Source organism: Spermophilus citellus (genome assembly GCF_964194105.1).
Source record: "Spermophilus citellus genome assembly, chromosome: 11".
Classification (NCBI taxonomy): domain Eukaryota; kingdom Metazoa; phylum Chordata; class Mammalia; order Rodentia; family Sciuridae; genus Spermophilus; species Spermophilus citellus.
Genome location: NC_138192.1, coordinates 121075250 through 121097907, shown reverse-complemented (window position 1 = coordinate 121097907; position 22658 = coordinate 121075250). Strand labels below are relative to the sequence as shown.

The 22658-nt window shown below is 39.4% G+C and overlaps 1 long non-coding RNA gene across 1 annotated transcript; it reads left to right on the top strand.

Annotated features, from left to right (window-relative positions):
- The first annotated feature begins 13812 nt into the window (after positions 1-13812).
- LOC308630762 lies at positions 13813-16905 on the top strand. Its single transcript, XR_014018024.1, has 3 exons — positions 13813-13892; positions 15359-15538; positions 16793-16905. It is a non-coding gene; the product is annotated as an uncharacterized lncRNA (long non-coding RNA).
- Positions 16906-22658: the final 5753 nt, after the last annotated feature.

Below are 22658 nucleotides of genomic sequence, written 5' to 3'. Positions count from 1 at the left end.
TTGGAAAGGAGGCAGAAAATGGAACATTTCCCCTTGTGAGTAAGCAAAATAAATGAGAGTTTTTGAGAATACACAGATATACAGGGAGAAATATCAGTGGAATCTCAACCAGTTTTTCCCCATGAAGTGCTTGTCTCTCTTGACACCTTGTGTTTTGCCTCTGGTTAGATGCTGCCCATCTGCATAGTCTCTCCTGCTGGCCTTAAGAGATGCTGTCCCAGGCCAGTGGGAGCTGAAGTCCAAACCTGGATTCTTGTGTCCAGTGAAAAGAACATTTAGTCAGACAATGAAAAGTCAACCAGGGGAATTTTATGTAAATAAAAAGTAAAGTAAGGCTCACGCAAAGAACAGTCTCTCTCCAGAGTGGGTCCTCTCTGAGCAGAGAATGGCAAAGGAAACATAATGCTCCTTCCAAATCTATTACTGCTTGATGTTCACCAGAACTGGGGCCCTCCTTCTCTTTGGGTAGGGGAGTTTTTGACTGTAACTTGTTCTTTCCAGAACTGTCACAGTGACCATCCCATTCAGGGGGCCTTTGTCTATAAGCTAATCCTATGTTAATGTGGGTGCTGGGATCAAGGACCAGACAAACTGCATTTTAGTGCACCACCACTCCTAATAAAATTTTCCTTCTGAAATACGTTGAGAAACCTCGGGCCATAAATCCCGACTTTACCATGATCTCAGCAGACCTTGTCAGAAGTTCGTCCACTGATCTTTCCTTCTTGATGTATTTCCTCACTGGTTCCCGTTGTTTCCATGTGTTTCTTCTCAGGGTTAGTACACCTGTTGTTTTTCTACAAGTTACTTGATTATTTGCTAGTCTTAAAGGCAATTTAAAGGAAGGCTGTGACCCTGTTATGTTATTGAATTTCATTCCACTGCTCATTACTAATTATTACCTAACAATACAACCAGCTGTCAGAGAAAAAAAGTGCCTCAGGAGGCAATAGGAATTTTAGGGCTGGAAGGTATCTTCGATATTGTTGAGTTCAACCTTCTCATTGGCAGATGATGAAACAGAGACCAGTGAAAGAAGTGACTTACCAACAACCAATCACTGGTGAACACTTATCACTTAACTTCCCCTTTTAGATTGAAATCCCCATCATCATATGGGGGGAAACTTCCCTGTGTATAATTTTTCTGAGAGGAATCTGCTTCCCTCTCTGTGAAGTTAAAAGAATGCAAATGACCTAAACTTGCGTAATTAGCCCTTTTCTCTGAGGGCTTGGGCTCTGAGGGAGCAAAGACATGCTTAGGAGTCAAGGTCACATCAATAGAACATTGTATAGATTAGACAGTTCTTGCTGTAAGACTGGTTCCTGTGGCTGAGTATTTGGTTTTTGTTATTTTCTAGGTTGAGTCTTCTGGCCTTTGGATGATTTTGCATCCTTTATGTTGTCCTCTCAGAGATATTTTTTGCTTAAGATAATCAGAGTCTGGGGCTGGGGTTGTGGCTCAGCAGTACAGAGCTTGCCTAGCACGTGCAAGGGCTTGAGTTTGATCCTCGGCACCACATAAAAAATAAATAAAATAAAGGTTCTGTGTCCAAATACAACTAAAAAAATAAATGTTTTTTTTTTTTTTTTTTTTTTTTTTTTTTTTTTTTTTTTTTTAAAGATAATCAGAATCTGTTGCAACCAAAAGCCATGCTTTATTCACCCGGTAAAAAGGTTGAGTAGGCACAAACTGTCTGTCATTTATTTTGTTTCCCATGCCTTAATTCTTTTCAGCAAACATTAGCATCTATCTCTGCATGGTTCACCATCATCATTAGGTAAGAAGCAGAGCTGTGATATAATGAGCAAAGCTATGTTCACAGGAAAGAATTGTCTGATGGAGAAATAAAAAACTCATTTTTTACTTTAGTTCATCATTAACAAAAGAGGCATTTCTATTCCCCCCCACTTTTTTTTTTTTTGTGTGTGTGTGTCACGAAAGTAGCCAGGGCTCTCTCTGTTAGATGGGACAAAGTCTTCTGCCATAAGAGAATTACATTTGGAGTGTTTAAAGGATGTGGGGAACCCAAGGAGAAAAGGAGAGGGTGGGGGTTTTCCCAAAGGTAGAATCACGTGTATCACCTTTGATAAGATCTCATGGATGTTGAAGGCAGAACACCAAGTGTGGAACCTTGGTAACCTCAGAAAATGCCATTGCAGATAATTTTGGCCCAAATAGGTAGATGCAGTTCATGGCATCCTTGGTTGAGGAGTGGTCCTAGGGAAGCCATGAATCCCATCAACCGTGGCCCGCTGCATGAGTGGGGAAAGCAGATTTTGCTGGCCAAAAAAAGCAAACTAAGGGCAGCTGGAAGTCAGGCCAGTGTGCACTGAGGCAGAAAGGTCACAGAATTAGAAAAGGGCCCAACAGCAAATGCTAAGGTTAGTGAGGGAGTAGAGGGACAGAAATAGCCGTCATAATACTCAGAAGGACTTCACCTTGATTAACTCATTTAAATCCCATAGCAAACTCATTTCATTCACTTTAAAAGATGAGAAAACTGAAGTTAAGAGGGTTTTGTTAACTATCAGGTCACAAATGCCAGAGCCCAGGCCCTGACCTAGTTCTGTTTGGCTCCAAAGCACCTCCTCTTACCCATGGAAACATGTGGATGTGTTACACATTGGTAGACACACCCTCCCCAATGGTAGACACACCCCCTTCCAAACTTTAGTTTTAATCTGAGATCAGCTATAGTGAGGAAATGACATGAGCTATGGGTCACCTGGACTCTCACGCTGGAAAGAGTGTAAATTTGCATAATCACCTTTGTGATTATACAAATCTGTTTGTAGAATCTATTAGAGCTAATATATGTCCCCTGTGCCCCAGCAATTCTGCTTCTTGGTATAAACCCATATGAAGAAAGAGTAGGCAATTTTCAGACAATGGATTTCTTTTTTTTTTACATCAGGATATTCAGTATTTTTAGACATGCTCACTATGATGCAGAAATATGGATGAGTGATCACTTGATACACATACACACACACACACAAAAGAGCGTTTTCATAAACACATATTAAAAATCAGTGCAATATCACTACCTACCCACTAGAATGATTTAAAGAAAAACACAATATCAGGCTATGGGTCACCTGGATTCTCACACTGGTAAGAGTGTAAATTTGCATAATCACCTTTGTGATTATACAAACCTGTTTGTAGAATCTATTAGAGCTAAATATATGTCCCCTGTGTCCCAGCAATTCTGTTTCTAGGTATAAACCTAATAGGAATAGGTACATAGTTTTATCAAAAGACGTAAACCAAAGGTTTTGTAGCAGCAAACTTGGAAGCAAAACAGATGTCCGTCTAAAGTGGAATCAATAAATAAATTAATTCATACAAGACAATTTACAACAGTGGGAATCAGTGAACTCAAGTACCTATAATGGCATGGATGACTCTCACAGTTTTGAGTAAAAGAAGCCAGACATAAATGAGTACATAGAGTATAGGACCCTGCAAATATCAAGTTTGTAAACAGGTAGCAATAATTGGTGGTGCAAAACATCAGGCTAGAAGTTACCTTGTGGGAGAGGAATTTGGTACCTGGAAGAGGATGTGAGGAGGCTTCTGGTTGCTGTTCACCTTGTTTCTTGATCTGGTTGCTAGTTACCCAAGCTTGTGTGCTTTTCGAGAGTTCATTGACTTGTACTTAGGACATGTGCACATTTTCCTATATATGTTACATTTCAGTAAATTACATTAAAATTATTGGTACTTCTGAAATTAGGTCAAGATGATAATAGGTAGAGTTTCAAAAAATGGAAAGTGTTCAGACATGTAGAGAGTGTGCCTTGATCTCTGGATGCCAATTAATATATATTTTTTCAAAAAAATTAGAAGGTTTTTTTAAGAGCAGTTTTAGATTCACAGCAAAAATTAAGTGAAAAGTACAGAGATTTCCTATATCCCTCTGCCCCCATGCCTATGCACAGTTTCCCCCATTATAAATATCTCTGCCACAGTGATACCTTTGTGCAAGTGACACATTTTATCACTGCAAGGCCACAGTTGGTATGAAGGTTCATTCTTCATGTACATTCTATGGGTTTGGACAAATATGTAATGTTACATATCCATCATTTTTTACTGCTTTAAAAACCCTCTGTATTCTGTTTATTCATCTCTCCTTTCCCCCTAAGACCTGGAAACCATTTGATCTTGATCTTTTGTCGCATAGTTGAACCATAAAGTAAACAGACTTTTCAGATGGGACGGGCTTTTTTTTCTTCTTAGTAATCTGCATTACAGTTTTCTCCATATCTTTTCGTGGTTTAATTATCTTATTTCTTTGAGCATTGAGTACTATTCTACCGTCTGGATATAGCACAATTTAAGTATCTATTCATCTATTGAAGAACATATTGGTTGCTTCCAAGGTTTTGGCAATTAGGAATAAACCTGCCATGAATGCTCATGTGCAGGTATATATTTTTTCTTACTCCATTGGATAAATTCCAAGGATCATGATTGCTGAATCTTATGGTAAGAGTCTGTTCAGTTTTTTAGAAAACCACCAAACTATCCTCCAAAGTGGTTATACTATTTTGTGTTCCCACCATCAATGAATGAGAATCCCCACTGATCTGCATTCTTGGCAGCATTTGGTGTTTCCAGTATTTTGGATTTTGATTATTCTAATAGATCTGAAGTGTTTATCTTATTGTTATTTAAATTTGCATTTCCCTGATGGCATATGATGTGGTGTGTCTTTTCTTACTTATTTGCTTTGTGTCAGTGTTTTTTTATGAAGTGTCTATTAAAGTCTTTAGTCCACTTTTTAATCAGGCAGTTTGTTTTCTTATTGTTTATGCAAATTAATGGTTTTACCTGTATGTGTGCTATGGTTGGATCCCGAGAGAAGACAAAAAGATTTTCCCAGATCTCTCAGTTAAGGTGGAGTTGACTTTCCCAGGATGTGAGCTGTATTACTTGATTTTTTCTTTCTTTCCTGTTTCTTTTTCCTCTGGTGTCTCATAGCATATTGCTAATGTAATAGGAAAAATATTTTATGAAAACATTAATGCACTTACCTCTTGCATTTCCTTTTCCTGCTTTCAGAGGTGCCCATTTATTTGCCTTTAGGGAGGATTAGGAATGCTGCAGAGGAATGCAAAGACAAAGATACAAATTGGATTTTTTAGTGGCCAATAATCTTGAAATCCAAGCTTTGTCTGGAGAGAAAATATTTTCTAAATTCTTTTAAATCTTGTTACCATACCAGGAGCAAGCCTGGGGGACATTGGTGGATCAGAGACCCACTGCTTGGGTTCTTCCCTAGTCTAGCACAGATGCCCTTTTTCTGCCCTCACGTGTGAGGTCTAGGCCTGATATGTGTCTCCTTAGGGCAGAAGGAAAGGAAGGCATAACAGAAGCAAAGGACAGAAACCCTGTCTCTGGCCACTGGAAATTATTAATAATGAGAAGGACAGAGGCAGAGCAAGTAGGTCAGATGTCGAGGTCCCAGACAGTTCTCTTCCTCCACGGGATCCACTCAGGGCTCAACCTCAGAACTTTAAAGGGCTTCAGAAGTAACTGATTACAAGTGGAAATAATCTGAGAGTAATGTGCTACTGTCAATCATCCAATAGTACCTGTGGGAGGGGCCAGAGATTGTGTGGGAATGGGAGACAAAGGCACTGATTGGCCTGACAGTGGCCAGAGCCCTGGCATGAGCCAAGTGGCCCTCTCCCCATACTATAGCCCCTTAGGCAGAGGTCAGAACTGTGGATCCCACACATACCAATACCTCAGCCACAAAGCCCACAGTACCAGTCGCACCTCAGCACCCACGAGTCTTAAAAACAACTGAGACAAGCCGTTCTGCATCCTCCTCTCAGAGAGATTCAGGGAAAGAGGTAAAACCACACAAGTTTGGATGCTGCCCCTGACGGAGGCTGGAATGACCCGAAGGGGGTGTTTAAATGACTGGGTCAGGTGCCTTGTATTGGATCAAATTAAAATAATCTCTTCCTTGGAAACTGTTTTTCACAGTAAATGAATTTAATTGCTTGAGGAGTGAATGACAGTTTTCTGAAACAAAGATTATTGGAAAATGGGGTTAAGTAAGAGCATCCCTGGCCACCTTCACAAAAGTAGAAGACTGGAAGGGACCCCTAAAGTCACCAGACCGATTTCTTTTATGGTCCAGATGAGGCCTGGAGTGTTTAACTGGGACAGCTTTGTTCTCACAGGAGGTTGGGGACAAGGCTGAGGAAAGACCCTGGAATTCCAGACTCTTGGAATGATGTACGTACCATACAGCATCTGCTTTCTAACTTAAGTTCTTCAAGTCCTGGGTACCAAGACTTAAGGCTGTGGACTTGGTTATGATTTCTCTTGGCATTATTTCCTAGTATGTGAAGTATGCTAACTGTGCATTTGAAATAAACTAGCCACTAGGATCTGTTGACAGTGTGCACCCAAAATAGCCTTGTGCAATGAAATTAATGCTGTGTAAAATCTTCAGTCCTTTAAGGAATGTTTCTCTGCAAACTCTTTGGAAAGCAATCCTCTTTAAAAAAAATTTTGATTCAGTCATCACCATTCCCATTTGGAGAATTCTTTATCTATTATTGTTTTTATGGGGCATAAATTAAAATGCACATAACAACTGTTATTATTTTCCCACACCATTGAATGGAAAATTAACAAACTCTAGAGCTGAAAATAATGATGGAGCATGATATAAAAATACTTTTTAAAGAAAATGTGCATAGTAATATATGTAAATTAATATATATGCATATATACATATGCATACGGAAAATGATTCCTGTTCATTGAAGAACTTCCAAATGCTCACGAGACAGCTTCTGTGGCCCACTTACCTTCAGCCCCTACTCTCAGAGTTGGGGATTCAAATTATTAATGCCAGAGAATGATGGCATCTAGTTTTGGCCCTCCTCTGCCCTGGCCTGACAAGGTTGTGCACACACGTGGCAGTTAATGCTGTTACTCCCGCTGTCCACTCCCAGGTCACTGGCATAGCCTCCCTCACTGCCTGTCACTACAGCAATGGCTGCTGGGGTGTCAGACTTACTGGGTGATACTCATACAAATGGACTGCACCATCTACCAAGAGTTGGTCACTGCAGAAATGAGTCTCAAAAAGGGACCATCTGAAAGACAGCTTGTGAAAACCACAGTGGTTCCTTTCCAGGCAATGAGCAGAGGGGACAAAAGTGTTGGGGGGAATTTCTAGCCAACTCCCTGGGCTCACGGAATGATAAACTTAACTAAAAAGCCGAGGAAAGCCCTCCTTTACTAAAATCTTACCAAACACCAAGGGAAGATGTCGCGGCTTCGGTGTAAAGAACTGAGCTCTGAAACACTCTTAACTGTTTCTCACTTATTCTTTCTGAAAAGTTTCACCCAAGTGGCATGTGAAATGTGAGTATGTGTACAACGCGTCTATGTCTGTCTGTACCAAACTATATGTATAAAAAGAACAAATTAATAGACGAGTGAAAGGAAGTCTAGTAGAGGAAGGAGAAGGGGAGAGGAGAGGGAGGGTGGGAGGGAAAAGGGCGAGAGAAAAGGGGGGAGGGTCATGAACTAAAATTGATTTCCATGCATGTATGAGTTGGCTAGGATGAACCCAATTACCATGTATATCCATAGAGTCCTAATTCAATAAAAGCTATATAGATATACCTGTATTTCCTCTATAATTTTCTGTTTCAACAAATGGTATTGTAGAATATTCTTTACCTCCTGTCTTCTCCATCCTCCCTTTCCCCTTCCTCCCCCTTCTCCCCTCCCCCTCCTCCCCTCCCCCTTCCCCTCTTCCCCTCCCCTCCCCTTTTTTTCCCCCTAATTCTCCTTCCCCTCCTTTTCCCTTGTGCTGCTGGGATTGAACCTGGAGCCTCACCTATGATAAGCACATGCTCTACCACTGAGCCACACCCACAGTGAGAATATATATTTCTTGCATCTTGCTTTTCTCTCCTTTAGGAGATTATGCTAAAACAACTGTATAAATCAAATTCATATCTTTAAAACCTGCTCAGATTTCTGATGTGTGAAGGTATGATAATTTTTTGGAGTAAATAACTATTGTTTCTAGTTTTTTTGTTGTTCATTTATCTGTTTATTGAAGAGACCATATCCATTGGATTTGTTGGGTCAAATGAATTGTATATTTAAATTTTTGATAGATATTGCCAAATTGTCTTCCAAAACCGTTGAACCATTTGACATGTTCACCAGCAATCAGTGAGAAAACCTGTCTCTGTCATACCATCAGACATATCAGATTTTAACCCAACTTTTCAATATTAAAAAAACTCATTTACAAATTAAAAACAAAATAACATCATTGTTCTGATTTGCATTATTTAATCGTATGTGGAATTAAGCATCTTTCATATATTTTCAGCTGCTTTTATTTTTCTGTGCACTTACTGATTTTTCTATAGGAATATTCATCTTTTTTTCTTATTGATTCAATACAATCCTATGTACCTGATGAGAGATTTTGTCTTTTTCTGCTACTCATTTGCCTTTGAGCACTATACCTATATATCTACATCTATGTTCCTATTCACATATTTGTTTTTCCTCTTGATCCTTTAATCTTTCTTTATGACTTCCAGATTTTATGGAACCTAGAAAGATGTTTAAGATGAGGAAATTTTAAAACTGGATTGAAATACAGCTCAATTCTATTTTGTCTCTTTCAGCTTTTTTTTTTTTTTTTAAACAAAGTATCTGTGGGATTCAACCAATGCCATTTTTTTTTTTCACGTGATAAATGTCTAGAGATGAACTACTATGGGGTTGTAGAAGAAGAAAAATCCTTCTTTCTTTTTGAGACTGCTGAGTACACTCAGTAAGGAAGGGAAACTTCCTCTTCCTCACAAGAGAAGGCTCCTCTGTTCTGGGGAGAAAGCACTCGGGGTTAAAGGTTAACATGCTTAATCCCTACTAAGAAGGGGTCAGTAACGATGCTATCTGAACCTGAGCAGATTTTCACAGTGTTCTCTTGAGGAAGGATGGCTTGTTCACAGAAAAGGGGAAAAGGGGGACAGATCATTACTCAGGGTGATGAAGGTCTGTCATGCTGCATCTATGGAAATAGCCTTGTGCAGAATGAGTTTATGAGAATAAATGTATTCCTGTAAGAATCAATATAAAAAGTTTAAATGTGTTCTGAGTACCAACAGGCGGCACTTCTCACCCCTCATACTACCCAAACCTATTATATAGCATTAAAACCCATATAATAATAAAGACATATGGAGAGTTTATCAACTTTCTGACCTTAACATAATAGATTCTGAACTTGGTGAAAGAATTACTGGGACATGTTAAGGTGCAAAGACAAGGGCTTCATAAGCTGTTAAAAGGGTCATGAAAGGACCATCTATCCTCAATGCCCATCAATTCTATATCTACATCCGGATATTGACAGTTGAAGAGAAATTGCAGCTGGTTGTGGCCCAAGAGTCCTTGCTTTGTCTCCTCTTTATCCTTCTTTGAGAGCATAAGCAGGGTTTCCACAATAAATCTTCTTGTTGAAAACCACATGCTTTTGCTTTCTCAAAGCCAGAAGTGTTGCAATCCCTAACAATGCAAAAGCCAGTAGTAATTCGTTGCAAAATTTCTCCCACGTAATTGGAAGATGTAAATATAAAACAACTGGTAGAAGATTGTTTTCTAAATTGTAGGTCAAAGAAAGTGTCCTTCCTATGTGTAGTTTGGGTGGCAGGCAGTCCTACAATCGTTTAGCCAAAGAGATGGGTTCATCATCTGTAACAGAGACACCTCCCAAGGTGGTGTGATGGAGAGATGGCCTCTGTCAGGGCTGCCCTGATGAGCCTAGATTTTCCTGGGAACACTGGAGCTGGTAAAGCCAAGGGGACACATGAGGCCCTATTGCAGTAAGATAGACTGGGTTATGACTGGGCAGAAGGATGGAGGAGTGAAGGAGAAGGAAAAGTAAGCCCAATGGTAGAGACTAATTATAGAAGTATGGGTGGGAACTACCGGCTTGCAGTGTAGTAGGGAGGGTAACAAGGAGAAGAATTCTAGTGGAGATATCCCCCTACCCAAAAGTGTTTTTTTGCTCGCTCAGTGGGACAGGTAGAAACAAAAACATTATAACAGAAGTCAGAAGGACTAGTTGTGACTAGTTGTTCCAGGGACTCAGTTGCATGGTGAGACATGTTGGTCCCTCTCTTCCCTGTTCCTCCTTTCCTCCAGAGTTGTCTCTCTTTCTGCTGTCTCCATACCTTTCATTCTTTCTAATCCTTTGGATTTTTCCATGTTCTCTGTCTCACTTTTGTCAACATCTGTTAAATGACACTCTTATGGTTCACAGTTATGGTTACTTTTGCTATATATTGGCTCAATTTTAATTTTTCTCATTTTTTCCCCTCAAAATAGAAAAAAATCACTAAAGTTTATTCTCAGTTGCTTTTGGTAATATCTCAGTTGGTTGGCTGCCCCTCTATTGTCCTGCTTTCAGAGGAGACTACTCAACCCATTCTGTCAGCTAAGATCTAGGCTCTAGTTCCCATCTTGGTAGGAGAGAAAGTTGTGGCTTTAAATCTACACCCAGGGAATCTGACTGGCTGCTTCCCACTGGACCGGCTCTTCCTCCATGATTCTGGGCTTGTAGCTGGCTCCTGGCTAGCTTTTGCTTGAGTCCTACCAGGTATACAGATTTTTCTCAGGTTCCCTTATTCACGAATCCTGATTGTGAACCTCTGCCTGGTTCTCTTGGCCCTGTAGGACAAGCCTTATTTTATTTCTGCAGAACTGAAGGAATGATTGCTTCTGATCTGTAGAGGACTGTTAGGCATATCATCCACTTTAGGAGCCAGGCCGTTGGACTATCCATGCCCTCTCGCTCCTTCATTGTCTAGTTCTGGTTCTTGGGGCTCCACTTGCTCTTTCTTAACCAATTGCTGCTAATATATTTGTTCCAGATCACATCACAGGACACCAAATTGTTGACTTGTATGTGATCCTTGGGTTCTTTTTTTTTCACCCTTTGAATTACTAGCCTGCAAAGAGGGGGGGCGGGGAGAGAGCACGCTATGCCTTTTTACCACATTTAAGGTCTTTAAAGAAAAAGTGAATCAAAGTGTTCTCCTTTTCATCCAATGGAACTGACCAATTTGCTGCAGGCAGCTCTGCTCATGTGCTTTAAGTTCCATGCAGGGACATAGGGTGAGCTGGTCATCTTCTAGGAGGTGGTGGACTTGAAGTGGAGGTAGGAGGTTGGGAAGTGAGGGAGCAGAGTGGGTGGCTTGTTGAGGACTGTATACAAAGGCTGTGTCCCAGGTCATTTGCTGAGGCAGTAGCTGCTTTATCAATGTAACCCTTTACTGTTGACATTTGAAAATGCAAGCTCCATCTTCATCTAACAGAGCACACTCTCCCCAGTGGGCACATTTACACGTGGCTGTGCATCTTATTGGTTCATGATCATGAAAAGGTGGAATTTTCTCTTCCTATAGCGGTTTTAAAGAAGCCTTCTGAATAAACCATAGGTTGGATTCCTTGATAAATTAAGAAAGCAGAATCCAAGTTCATCCAAGTTCAATAGAGCTCATACTCTATTGTTCTATTAAAACACGGTTGTAGGAAACACGTCCAATTAATACACCAAGGCTGAATCGTTTTCTTCTTTTTATATTTAACGAATAGAATTTTGGAACAAGGATCAAGGATCAGAGCCTGCCCTCCCCCACAAGAATAATACTTTCATTTTCCAGAAAAAGGGAGTGGATTCCGAAGAGATAAAGTGAAGTTACTCAGCTGTTAACAAAATTGGGTCTAGAATTTGTGTCTTCTGGTTTATGCTCCAGTGTTTTTTCCATTTATCTCCTTGATTTCATCTCAGGTTAACAGAGGATAACGTTCTCAACTCTGGCTACACATTGGAACTATTGGAGAAGCTTTTGAAAACTACAGTTACCTGGATCCTACACTTATTGATTCTTACTTTTACTTGGCCTGAGGTGAGCCATGCACAAGGCCAGTATTTTATAGAAACTACCCTCCCATGATGGCAATTTTCAGCTGATGTCAAAACCCTTAAGTATCCTAGAACAGATAATTCTGACATTCTGTCTATTTCTCTTCCAAACTTTGTGAATCTTGCTAGTATAGACTGCAAATATTCTTTGTTAAACTTTGCACCATATAGTTTCTGTAGTCTTTTAGAAAATTTTAACTAATTTTTCTTTAAAATTTTTCAGTATTTAGCAAAATACAGAGAATAATACTTTGAAAGATATCCATGTCTCTACCATCCAGCACTGACACTTGTTAACTTTTAATCAGGTTTGCTGCATTCTTTTTAAATATTAATCACTGAAATGAAACACCTTAGATAAAGTTGACATATATACTCTTTGAGGCTCTCATTTCATTTTCAGGCTGTTTGCTGTTATGATAAAAGTAAAAAAATCAGACAGACTTTTTGCTTCCTTCTCTAGTACTTTCCCTTCCTCAGGATCCATAGGAAGGCTTATTTACAACAGGGAGAATGCCCACTGGGCCACCAGAGAGCTTTCAGAGCCTCCCAGTGGATGATGATACCGACGTGTGATTGAGTGCACCAGCTGGGTCACCGTAGTAAATACCTCACCCACATTCGGTAGGAGGAAAGTGGCTTAGTGAGAAGTTGAAGGAGGTCAGTTTTCATGCTCACCAAATGACTTGGGAATCACAGACCACAGACATGCATTTAGGAATGCAAAAATCCAATCGCTGAAGATATGTGGAGCTTTTATTTTTCTTGGCTGGGACTGATAATTTTCTTCTTTCTCCCCTAAATTAGGGTTTCAAAATGTTGTTGCTACCACTTATTTCTCTTGGCATGTCCAATGACTGAGTTTCTTTGTTCCCACTGCCTTTTCCGTAGACCCTCTTCAGCTCCTTCTCTTGAGTAAATAATCCAGCCTTTCTGTGGCTTGTGTAGCAGCTTAGCACTCCTTTGGTAAGTTTTCCCCTCTGGCTATGGGGTTCTGTCAACCATGTTCTTGGTATAGATGTGTTCCTGCTTTAGTTTCTGAAATTAAGAGGGTTTTGTTTTATTGTCCTCCAGTGGACAATGTCTTTCCCCTGTTTACTGCTATGTAAGCATCTCAAGCTGGACTTCTGTTCTGATTTCACACTCTGTCCTCTTACAACCATCCAAGGTCTCAGCCAAGGCTGCGACTCCCCTGGTCCTCTTTGTGTGGGGTATGTCTCTGCTGAATAGCATCGTGTTCCATGCTCTTATTTTTTGTTGTTAAAAACAAACAAACAAAATAAAGACAGCCAAAGACCTCAGTCCTTAATTTATTTCAGTTGTAGCCTTAGTTTTCATTTCGAATCTACTTCTCTCTCTCTCTCTTTTAAAATATTTTTGTTGTTTTATTATAATTTTCCATACCATCCCAGACAGATTGGGCTAAAGGAAACCACTTTTATCTTATAAGTTTTTCTGTTCCACCCATGTGGCCTACTGCAAAGTTATCAAATCAGACTTTTGCCTAGGAAGAATAGACCCAGAGATCCAAGGTATTCCCACAGCAAATACCTGCGTTTTTATAGGTTAATGTCAAATATGCTGAAACACATGAAGAATGAGGTCATGGATGTGCAGTGGCCTGGATTATCCACCTATTTAATAAATTATGATGTTGAACACACAGGGCTTCTCATTTTGTTCATGGAAGTGATTTGCTTTATTTTCAAAGCCTTTTGAATATTAAACCTATAACTTATTTCTCTGCTCTGTAGTTTGGAGATTGTGACCGTGTGAACATGAGAAAGAAAACATGATTTCAGAATGGATGGGAAGTACTGACTACCTGGGAGGTGTGGAAGATCAATAGTACCACCACCCTGGGGGCATCTCTTGTCTCTCCACCTGGAAGGTAGCTGATACCATAAGGCTGTGAGTCATTGGATCTCCCCATATCTCTGCTGTGCCTCTCAGCAACAAAACTCAGGATGCTAAGTTGGGTTTACACATTATTAGATTGAACTGGGCTGGCTGCACCATCTCTAGCAGAGGAACTTCATGGATGAGATGGGAGATCATGCCCACATTTGCTTTATGCTCCTCAATCTTATTTTGAATTCCAACTTTTAAAATAGCTTACAAATGGCTCCTAGTCATTAATGTTGTTTTCCTTTTAAAAAGTTCCATTGCATACTAATGAGCAGTTTAATGCTAACAGAAGCTACATTTCCATGCAAGCTAAAGTTTGCCATATGCTTAACTCCTGTTTCACACAAACACTAAGTCTGCAGAATGCATAGTTGCCACAAATATCCGAGTGCAGAATTAGGTCCCATGTACAAGTATGTGAGTGAAGAATTTGGCTCATGCATATACTCTTGGAAAAAATTTTCCCATAGTTTTCTTTTCTCTAAGGTATTGAATGGGCCAATACTTGTCCTCATGTTTCAAACATTTCAGCCCCCTTGAAACATTCTGATTGCCTCTTACGGTGACTAGAATTGCACAACACTATGTTCCAAATGATATCTTTTTCACTAGCTTCATATAATTCCAGAATAAATCCTCTGCTCCATCCGCTATGCCATGCCCTTATGTATATGGCTTCTATTTTTACTTTGCTTCCTCCTCTGTTTTTCTTCTACCATTTCATCCAACATGTTTTGAATTTGCGTAGTTGTTTATATTTGAGACAATCATACTTGAAACCAACAATACTTACTTTATTTAAAAAATATTTGTCTTGATGCAATTCCCAATCTTGGGACCTGGCACATCAAACTCAATAGAAAGAATGCTAGTCTTGGGAAGATGGAAGAAATCCATGATGTAATCGGCAGAATTGATGTGTTGATTCTACCCTTGTGGAATTAGTATTTTCATTTTATGATTTCCTAAACTCAACAACAACAAAAGTATGAGCAGTCTTTTCACAGTAAAAGCTGAATTTTTGTTTGTGTGTCAATGAAGAGATTGGAAAAAGAACGTTGGTGGTCTTGTTCTTCATTATATTTTAAACATTTAAGTTCATCTCATTTCATTCAATCATCAGATGGGGATCCATGTACCTAAAATATAACAGATTTGCATGTTTTGATTTTAAAGCAGAGTGGCAGGTGTGTTTTCGTAAGTTAACAAAGTATTTTAGGAAATCAGAAGATCCAGTTCCTAGGTCTGCCCCTTACCTTATTGGATAGGAGGTTCTCATGAAGCTTGATTTCACCTTATTGACAATGTAGACTCAGATACCAAGTTTCTCTAGTGCAACTTGACTTTCTGGGGGAAACCCAGTTTCATGATCCCACTTTCAGTGAGATTCTACTGTAATTTCCTGGCAGTGCCATTAACTTAAGACATGCTGAAATTCATCTGCCCCAGGTGTTTATATTTGAAAGAAAACGTGATTTCCCAATGGATGGGAAGTACTGACTACCTGGGAGATGTGGGAGATCAAGAGTCCTACCTGCCTCCAGCTTCTTCCTGCCTGGACCATCTGCTCGGAACTGGTCAACTTCTAAACCTCTCAGTCTTGATCCTTGATCACCTGAAAAGCTGGAGGTAGGTCTATCTCTGTTACTTGTCACATCTGTGTTTGACATGCTTCATTCCTGATATTTACCAGCAGCCCATCTGACCTGTCCTAACTCAGCAGCCAGTTCCTGGGATAAGACACCTTCTCCTCCTCCTACCCCTTGGCTTAAATTCTAAGTTCCTGATCAATTTGAGTTTTATCATTGCTCTTTGCTTATATTGAGCTGACCCAAAGCATTTCTGAGACAAAGATTTGGGTATCTTAAGTTAATTACAAAGATGATCTCAGGAAGATGGGGAGGGAGTTGGAAAGGGAGAAAAGAAAGAGAGGATGCTCATGACTGTGGCTGCTACTGTGGGAAAGAGATCCAGTGCCTGGGGCATCCTGGAGCTGACAGTGGAGAAGGGCCTCAGGATTACCACCTAATGGGGTGTGAAGACTGGGGTGTTGGTCCATCACCACTGGTCATGAGGGGGTTTTTTCTCTTAACGAGGTGTTAACTCTAGGCCTATTTGGCCTGCCCTGAGCACTCACCTCGGTGGCACAAAGCTCCCTGATAGAAGGACAAGAGTGCTGTAGGTAAGGAGCTGTTGGCATATTCAGGAAATTGCACCAACCCACAGGTGACCTCCAGGATGGGCTGTGGGGTACGGTTAGGGTGCTGGTGGCATTCATTACACTAATTTTCATTGGAAAGAAAGCCAGAGCCTGGATGGGGTGCACAGGGTGTGTGACATTAGCTGTGCCCATCACAGTTCAGAACATTCTGCATTATTTGGTAATTTGGGTCTATGAGAGTTACCTGTGTCTTTAGTGGCAAATATTTTATAGATGAGAGGTCATGTCCACTTTATTGCTGTTTGTGCTCCTCCAAACTCACACATTCACTAACTGCCTGGAAAGAAACAGTTTTGCTGTGTCTTGAGCATGAAGTGCTCCGTGACTGAACCTGACATTCAGTAGAGCCAGACTCCTGTGAGTACGGCAGAGCCGAACAAAGACCCGTATCAACTCTGTTTCTAATTCCCAGTCGGGGGGAAGTATGGGTAATCTAAATGAAACTCACATATGCACAGTTTATTTGTAGATATGGTTGTATAAGAGATTTGTAATGAGTTGTATATGCTTAATTTGAATGCTTGGTAAATTTTGGTTATACGCTTATGCATATGGTATGTGCATTAAACCATTCTGAGGGTTGCCTTTGGTTATAAAGTCTCAGTTTAAGAACTCTGGCTGGGCAGACTGGGCTACACATCTGGTTGTTTCTTTGTTCCCAGGCAGTGACTAATTTTGATCAGATCTACTTGCACCTCCTACCTTCCAAGTAAAGAGAAGACAGATTCCAGAATTAAAATATCAACACTGATGGTTATACAGAGAAAATAAAAAAATTCTTCAAACAGGTCATAGAATCGTAGCATTCTGTGCTGAAAATGAACTTGAAAGAAATTAAGCAATGGAGGTTTATGGAAGAACTGTGTTTTACCCAAGGCCATGGAGATAAAGACTTATCTTTAACTTGGATATAACTTTGGTGATACACTTGCTCTGTTGATAAGAGACTATCCCAATTTTGATTAATGCTAGTGTCTGGTGTCATGTAAAGTTAAGACCCTTTTATGGGTTCCTTTCAACACTGTAGAAGCTACTGCAGTCATAAATTTCTTCAACTGCAGCAGCTGCTATGCAAGACAGTAGTAAAAATTCTAATGTTAATCTCTTTTTTTTCCCCTCAAGATTTCAGTACTTTATGAACTTTTAAACTACCCTTTACAAATTGAAGTGCGGCCATATGGCAGTAGCTTTCGCCAGAACAGTCTTGATTGATGCACATTAAGGAAAATGCTGGAAGAAAATGAAGAGTAAGTCTGTTAACTGAGGAAAGGGGCATTTATATGAAGCTTTCTACCCTCGCCAGGCGATGCAGAGAAAGAATGACCGGGTTGGCAACTGGCGAAAGGAAACATGAGGCTAAAAGTCACAGTAAACACTCTTTCTTTGTTTCTCCCCAAAGAGTGCCAACACATTTTTAATTCTCAACAGATACATTATACCTAGAGCTAAACAAGGTACAGATTTATCTTTCTGGGAATAAGTATGTATTAACTCTGCAACAGTTTGGAGAAGGATTGAATCATTTATTCCATGGTCAGTAATAAACAGAAACACACAAAGAGGAAATTGTTCCCTTAGTACAGCGTAGGACTCTCACTGTCTGCTTTTGTTTAATAACTATCAATGTTTATAACTATCAATGTTTTCTGACTTCTTGTCAGAAAAGATCACTGCATTATAGTTAGAACTTATCCAAACAAATGTAACATATTGCTTTGATGCAATGGGGGTGTTTTTCAGAAATGGATTCTTTAAGGGATTATAGACATTGCTTTTCCTTTGTAACATTCTAAAGGCTGAACAAAGTATGTAAAATACAACATGCTAATAACAAACACCACATTCCATAAAGTAAGCAGGAAAACAAAGGACCTGGAATTAGGACACAAAGAGATGTTGAGCAGTCTGCTTCATTCAACAAGGAAAGATAAAATACATTCAGAGCTGTAACTGGTGATTTAATTTAATTCATCATTAAAATCCATGGAATAGTCAAGAGTTGAAGACACCTGCCACCAGGAGACTCAAATCTGAGAAAATGTTACTTGCCCTTGATTGCAATTGGAGGTAATTTAATTGCAATTACTGAACAAAATTTGTTGAGTGACATTCTAATAAACTCTGCAGAGGAGGATATCATATTATCACAAATATAATTTGTGATTTTCCCTGCTTGAAGTAGATGAATGACAAAATTAAATGTCATTTCCTAAACATCTAAACAACAGCTATAATCACAACTGCTCGTAACATCCTTAGTCTGTTTGCTGATCTGTGACTCATGAGTCCAAAGGCTGTGCACCTGTGTGCATTTACGTGGCTGGTAAGTTCACCTCCCTCCTCTGAAGGAGTAGAGGACACATTTTCAGCTCTCTGACTATGAAAGACATATGGAAAAAGAAGTTGAAAACCAGAATGGGAAGGGTATATTTGTCTTGAATAAGATAGATGTTTATGTGCAATGTTGAATCTGAGCAGGGGTTCAGTCGAAAAGCCAGACTGAGAGAGGAAGCTGAACTTGGCCATGGAAAAATCCTTTCTGTCAGAGAACAATGAGTGGATATGGACACAGTTAGAGTTCACCTGAATGTATTTGAGTCTTCAATCATAAGGAAACATAGGAGAGTTCAATGTTTTAGAAATTACACCAGGCAGTACTTTTCAAGCTGGAAACATGGAGAAAATTGATGAAAGAGCAGGATGTTAGTAGCTGAGCATAATTAGTTTCTGCACTGGACAAATTCACCTGATGACTATGGAAAACACCAAGCCTCTGTCTGTGTGAACACAGAAACTGGGTCAGATACAAATCAGAACTTACTGTGGTTAACATAGGGTTTCTAACTCTAGAAATCTATATAGTACCCTTAGATCATGGTTCAGGGAAAAGCACCTGGACAGTTGCTAGAGATGCCACAACAATAGGGACAGCTTGAACAGCAGGCATTTATTTAATCATGGTTCTAGAGGGGAGACTCTGACATCAAGGTGTTGACATGGTTGGTGTCCTCTGTGTCCCCTCTCCTTGGCTTGTAGATAGCTGTATTCTTCCCGTATCTGCATGTATCCATGGCCTTCCTGCTGCACTGTGTGTCCTAATTTTCATTTCTCATGAGGACACCAGTCATATTGGACTGGGGTCCAAATGACCTGTTTGCAAATCCTGGTACATTCTGAGGAACTAGGCATTGGGACTTGAAGAAAATGATTATTTGGGTGGGTCCAAATTTCATCCCATTATGGAAGAAGGGTGTTATGTGACATTTGGAAGTTTTATTGAGACTGATAATACTGGGAAATGTCTTGGTTGCTTGAATATTGGTACTTTGTTTTGTGGCTACATGAAAAAAGGTTAAGCGGAGAGTCAAGGCAGCTATTGAACTCATTGAAATTTTTATTTCTATTTAGGAAATAGTAATTTTGACCTTTGTGTCCTAGATTTCCCCCTAACACACAACCTTGTCCTTGGGTGGCTACAGAAGGAGCAAAATGGCACAACAGAGCTGTCACAGACTCCCGTGCTCTCTATGGAGCAAATAAGGTGGGTCATTGTGGTCATGGAAGTCAGGTCTTATCATCATTGTTTTAGAAACACATTTATTTATTTATTTTTTTATTTATTTATTTATTTATTTATTTATTTATTGGTTGTTCACAACATTACAAAGCTCTTGACATATTATATTTCATACATTAGATTGAAGTGGGTTATGAACCCCCAATTTTACCCCAAATGCAGATTGCAGAATCACGTCGGTTACACATCCACAATTTTACATAATGCCCTATTCGTAATTGTTGTATTCTGCTACCTTTCCTATCCCCTACTATCCTCCCTCCCCTCCCCTCCCATCTTCTCTCTCTACCCCATCTACTGTTGCCTCCAGGTTTGAAAGGAACGTGGCTGGCATTCCCAGCTCACTTTTTATTCTTCCTTGCTAAGCCTCTGTCCTTGGGTAATTCTGCTTAGGTGTTCCCTTATTAACCAAGGCAAACAGGTTTTAGGAGAGAGCTCCATATTGAGCCTGATCACCCACTCACTGTTCCATCACATTATTTGTACTACTAATTTGTGTGCATTTGGCCATAAAGAGACTTCCAATCAATTTTTTAATTTGCAAATGAGAATGATTTAATGGCCTATTGGTGGGTCCTTTTAGTATATAATAGCTTTTCTACTAGTTGTCCCAACTCTTAAAATCTGCACTCCCATGATTATCACAGCACTATTTACAATAGCCAAGAAATGGAAACAACCTCAGTGTCCATCAACTGATGAACGATAAAGAAAATGTGGCACACACACACAATGGAATATTATTCAGCTATAGAAACAGTAAAATCCTGTTCATTTGTGACTTGAATGGAACTGAAGATCATTATATTAAGTGCAATATGCCAGACGCAGAAAGATAATATGGTGTTATCTCATTTATAAGTGGAATGTTTAACAAAAAGGTTCATGAATACAATGATGGTTACCTGAAGCTGGGGTGAGTAGGGGAAGGTTGATCAATGGGTGTCAAGTTAAATTTCAAAAAAGAAAGAAGTTCTGGTATGTGATTATCACACGGTAGAGTGATATAGATGTACTGTACATGTATGTGTAAACATTTTAAAAAGCTAGAAGAAAAGAGTTTGAATATTTCACCATGAAGAAATGATAAATGTTTGAGAAGATAGATATGTTTAACCTGCCTTAAACATTATACTATGTGTACATATATTGAAATATCACCTGGTTCTTCATAAATACGCACATTTTTTTTTTGTTTTATGTATCGATTAAAATAAATTTAACTTGAATTTAAAAAGAATTTTAGCAGGGTCTTGTTTTCTGGGCCACGTGCACTCCTTCTTTCCCACTGCTTCCTTTAGGATTTATGTTGAGGGGGCTATTTAGGTATTTGAACCTATAGAATATTTACCTTACGTACATCTCCCCTTGATGAAAGTTAGCAGTTACTCAGTTGTGGGGAATGTTAAGGTCGTCTAATCTAAATGTGTTTGACTTTCCCTGTGTAACTTGAACTTGAGCAGGCCTGCCCAGTGTGGAAGACTCAGGGTTGGTGAGGAGCTTCCACGTGACCTGTTTTGAGATACTTCGCATCCACATGGGTGGGATGAGGAATTTTGCAGATGAAGAAACTTGCACCAGAAATTAAGTGATTTGTCCAAAGCAATATCAACAGAGCAGAGGTACCATGGCTTCATGTTTATTGTTATTTCTATTTCTTTGCACTTTATGAGAACCAAATCATCCCCTTAAGCTGAGTTACTGTGTAACAGCACATTTTTCTTTGGCTAATCACCATAATTAACCCAGTATGTTTAAGAAGACTGAGTTAACTTTGTGTTTCCCATATTATGAGGAAAATAATTATTGTAGGTCTTCTATCTTCATTTTTGGATTTGTGGGGAATTTAAAAAATAACTTTCTAATTTTTTTTTTCTTCAGGCCATCTGTAAAAGAATGATACAGTGATACTCTGAAAGTGCAAAAAAATTAAAACTCTTCCTTTGTCTTATTTGGGCATCTTTTTTTCATAGTTGATGTGGTTGAGAATAAATAATTGTACTCAAAAAGAAAAAAAAACACTATTTTTTTTTGGAAGGCTTAGAACGAAAGAGAGGCAAGAATGGGAAAGATTACTCCTTAAAAGTTATAGAATGTTTCAAATTTTGCTGAAATTCTGCCTTAAAAATCTATTCAATTAGCAATTTCCTTGCTTGATTTTTTTTTTCTTTACAAATTTTCTTCCCAGGATTTTTTTGGTAGCTCTTCCTCAGAAGCATTTTTATCCTTCGTATGATTAATTATTCAAGAGTTTGCCTGAGATACAAACTACTCTGTGTGATGTGGCTTGTCCATACAAACTGGGTCTGAGATGAGGAGTCCAACATTCTGGAACAAAGTCCAACCACATCTAGACATGCCGGCTTAGGTGTTAAACTATTACTGACGTTTTCCGGTTCTAATATTCATTTTCCTTCTGGTTGAGGGATTTCCTTCTGAGAGGTTTTTGATTACATCTGCAGTAACTTTGATAGTATCCTGAGAGGCACCAGGTACCAAGGCAGTCACACTGGTTTAGGTGTGTTGTTTATTTCCTTTGGTTGAATGATATTTAAAGACTGCTGTACTCAGATTATTTAGGTTGGAAGTGACAGAAACACAAATTCCAAATAACTTAGGCAAAAATAGGAATTTGTGAGTTCATGGAACTGGGATGACTGAGGTCAGGAGGATCTTATTTCAGGCAAGGCTTAATCTAGGGATTGAAATGAAGTTGCCTGGGCTCTCACTTTTATTCTCTCATTTTCTCCCATCTCTTAGCGACATTCATGTCTGTGTTGGCTTCTCTTCCAGTTATTATTGCTGTATAACAAACCATCAAGGTTATCCAGCTTTCTGTCACTGTCACAAACACCTGATATAATCAATGTATAAAGACAAAAGGTTGATTGGCTCACAGCTTTGGAGGTTTTCACCTCTGATTGGTTGGCTCTGTTGCTTTGGGCCTGTGG